This window comes from Neophocaena asiaeorientalis, unplaced genomic scaffold (genome assembly GCF_003031525.2).
Source record: "Neophocaena asiaeorientalis asiaeorientalis breed wild unplaced genomic scaffold, Neophocaena_asiaeorientalis_V1.1 scaffold312, whole genome shotgun sequence".
NCBI classification, from domain to species: Eukaryota; Metazoa; Chordata; class Mammalia; order Artiodactyla; family Phocoenidae; genus Neophocaena; species Neophocaena asiaeorientalis.
The window spans coordinates 3,028,006-3,032,174 of record NW_020174707.1 but is presented as its reverse complement, the minus strand read 5'-3'; positions in this window follow the sequence as shown (position 1 = coordinate 3,032,174).

Below are 4,169 nucleotides of genomic sequence, written 5' to 3'. Positions count from 1 at the left end.
ATATAATCCAGGCATCCAAATTAATTCCACAGATTAATTTGTTTTCTTATCAAAAAGTTCTACAGGGGTTGGGGGAGGCTGCCTTGGCTGTTTAGTCAAGGAAGTACAAGTTTTCACACTGAAACTGATTGAGCAAATTGACATTAAAACTGCATTTATTTTGTATAGATTCCATTGAGTTCAGTGTAGTTTAGCAGACTTAAAAAATTATAGACCTATTGGGGCTTCCCTGGTGGTGCAGTGGTTGAAAGTCCACCTGCCGATGCAGGGGACAAGGGTTTGTGCCCCGGTCCTGGAAGATCCCTCATGCCGCGGAGCGGCTGGGCCCGTGAGCCATGGCCACTGAGCCTGCGTGTCCGGAGCCTGTGCTCTGCAACGGGAGAGGCCACAACAGTGAGAGGCCCGCGTACCGCAAAAAAAAAAAAAAAAAAAAAAAAAAAAATTATAGACCTATTAGGTAGAAATAAAATTGCAATTTCAGAAGAGATTCATTCACTTTTATGCATTGAATTATACTTTAAATTTCTACAACTTTCTTTGAAAGGCAAGCCTCACAATGTATCTGAATTATTAAGCATCTGTCCTATAAGAGTGGCTCTGTTTCAAGAGGAACTATTTAGGCTGAACATGAACTATGCTCCCTTAAAAAGATACGCAGTCCCTGGAACTTGAAGATGTGTATTATTTCCAGGATTAAACTGAAATTGCCAATCATGTGGCCATACCCTTGCTCCATATGACTTTGAAAAATGCATTATATTTCATAAAAGTATAATAGCAAAGATGAGAATTACGAGTCATGCAATCATTCAACAAAAATTTACTGATCACCTACTATGAACCAAGCACTGTGATAGGCACCAAAAATACAATGGTAGGCAAAACAGAAACGACCCTTAAGAAGCTTACATATTAACAAGGGAGACAGATACTAAATAATTGCATATATAATTATAATTACAATCATACATGATAAATGCTATAGAGGAAACATTCAGGGTACTATCACAGAGAATAATTAGGGGGACCCAACCTAGTCTGGAGAGGTGAGGGACATACTCCCTGAAGAACAACAGGCAGTTATGTTGAAATCTAAAGTATAGGGGTTTGTCTGGAATACTCTTCCCCTTCCTTCCATCTGACTTAACACTTCCATTCCCCTCTTTGCTCCTTGCTAAGAAGTGTAAAGGTCACGAGATAGAAGGAGTGTGGTTCTTTTGGAGTTGAGAGAAGGCCACTATGGCTGAAACTATTAAGCCTGAGTTTTGAGAAACTCCAAAAGGTAAAGATAAGGAAGAAAAAGAGGAGCCAGGAAAAGTCACCAAGAAGGAGTGATCAAGACAATCTGGTGTCATAGAAAGCAAGGGAGTAGAATATTTCAAGAAGGAAGAATGATAGGCTGCATTGAATGCTACTGAGAGGTCAATTAAGATAGGACTGAAAAGTAGTCATTGTGTTTAGCAATATGGAGGACATTACGACCTTATCAAAAGCAGTTTTGGTAGATGGTAATCAGGCAAAAGACTAGAGGGGAGTGGACGGAAGACTGAATTAGTCACTATAAGGTAGGTATTGCTGTTGTAAAAATAAACTCCAAAATTTCACTGGTTTAACATATAAAACTTTATTTCTCGCTTATGTAACATGAACTATGCAGATCAGCAGGGGTTTTTCTGCTACAGTCACTCAGTAATCTAGGGTGACATCCTAAAGTTGGACCATCTGTATAATATGCATGTGCCCCAGTAGTTGTGGCAGGGGAAGAAAGCATGAAATTCATTTACTCATTTATAAAGTTTTTGGTCCATTGGCCAGACTACTCACACGGTCCCAACTAAAAAGGAGCCAGAAAATGAAGCTTTCCATGTGACAAGGAGGAGAATCAGTTACTGGAGACTTCTAGTAATATCTAGATAGATAGATAGATAGATAGATAGATAGATACAAAATAGGAAATAAGGAAACAGAGACAGCGAGTATAGGCTGCCATTTTAGGAAGCTTAGTTTAAAAAAGAAGAGAGAGAGGATGAAAGTTAGACAGGGATACGATGCCCAGGGAGGTAGGATGTGTGTGGGGGTATATGTGCCTTTATGTGTATGTCTTTTGTGTGCCTGTGTGCTTTGATAGCATTGTCTAAATCAATTTTAATGTTTAGGAAGAATCCAGCAGAGAAAGTGATAGACTAAAGACACAAGAAAGATTTAAAAATAATAATAAAAAGAAGTTTCCCCCAGAAAGCAGGAATAATGAAATCCAGAAGACAGCAGACGGTTTGACCTTTGATATAACCAGGAGCACTTTGCCCATTGTAAAAGGAAGGAAAATGAGCGATGATTTAAGATGCAAGTAGAATTTGAAATTTCATGGCCTGGAGGTTAAGGGGGTTCCCTTCCAAAGGTGTATATTTTCTGTATGACGTGTGAAGCAAAGTTATCCACTAAGAATGAAAGGAGAGTGGGAATGGAAGAGTTCATCAGAAGCTTGAAAAAGATAGAAAAGGTGTGAAATGTGATTTCCAAGGGTGAAAGGTGAGCAAGTAAGCTTGCTGGGCAGTGTTGAAGGCCTAGTTGGGATTGGTGATAAGTTTATCATGATAATTTATTCTGTTGTGGAATTCCTCCAGCAATGGTGAATTTTACAACTGACCTTCATGGAGGTGACAAATAATTGAGTTCACCTAGGAAATACTTTTGCCAGGTCATAGTGACTGAAAGAAAGGGGAGGATGGTAGTTAAGAATATTTACAAGGGAATGATTTTAATGATGAGAACCATCTAATCTATACTGGATAAAGAGGGAAGTGAGGTTGGGAGGAGGATGGTATATAGGGGAGAAAGTGGAGAGGTCAACGGATTGAGGGATTTTAAGAACTGTTACAGTAGGTGTATTTCAGCAATAAGCTGGAAAGGTAGGAAGCTGTGAATAGACTGAGATGTTCAAAGAGTAAATGTGGAGATGGTGTGGTTTTCAATAATGATGGTGTCCAGGTGACTGTGGAATTGGGTGGCTGGAGGACAGTGGGTGAGATAGTCATTGAATAAGAAGAGGTCAAAGAACTGAGCAGCCAGGGTATTAGATGAGTCCTCCATGGGACATTTAATTTACCCCCAGAATAATGGGGATGAAAATTGTGACACAGGAGCTAAAATCTTTAATAAATGAGGAGGAGAGTACACTGGAGGTTAACAGATGATCCCAAGGAAAAAAGGGAGAGTATGATATACCCTCAAAAGAAATGGGGTGGGAGCAATGGTCTAGAAGTGACAAATGAATCTGAAAGTACTTTAATTAAGCTCTTCTGAAGAAGTGTAGATCCTATTCAATCTGTAAAATGTCAAGTTTCACATCAACTTTATCAAAAATTGATTAATGACCAGCACTTAACCTAGAAATATGTGAATTTTTAGGAATAAAGTTGATTAAACTACTTTTGGTCTATGCTGGCATTTATATCAAAATCCACATTTTTATATAGCTAACAATCTATGCTTCACTGTTGTTATTTAATTTTATATAGCTAACAATCTATGCTTCACTGTTGTTATTTAAAATTTTCAATTTTAAAAATTCGTGCAGCTGTACCCATTTAGATTGTGATCACATGGGCACTGCATTCCTTGCGTGAACACACTACTCTTATTCATTGTCTCTCTCACTCAAAAAAGATAACAGAATACAAGGAATGCTCGTAATCTTTTTAAAATTTATAAGTAAATATTTCTCAAAATATTTACACCTGAACTATGTACTAGTAACACATTACTTGCTTCTAAACTTACAGTTAGGGACTTCCCTGGTGGTACAGTGGATAAGATTCCAAGCTCCCAATGCAGGGGGGCTGGGTTCGATCCCTGGTCAGGGAACTAGATCCCATATGCATGCCGCAACTAAGAGTTTCCATTCCACAACTAAGGAGCCCGCCTGCTGCAACTAAGGAGCCCACATGCCACAACTAATGAGCTGGTGAGCCACAACTAAGAAGCCCGTGAGCCGCAACAAAGACCCAGTGCAACCAGATAAATAAATAAATAAATATTAAAAAATAAACACGTAGGGGCTTCCCTGGTGGTGCAGTGATTAAGAATCCATCTGCCAATGCAGGGGACATGGGTTCAAGCCCTGGTCCAGGAAGATCCCACGTGCCACAGCACAACTATGCCCGTGCGCC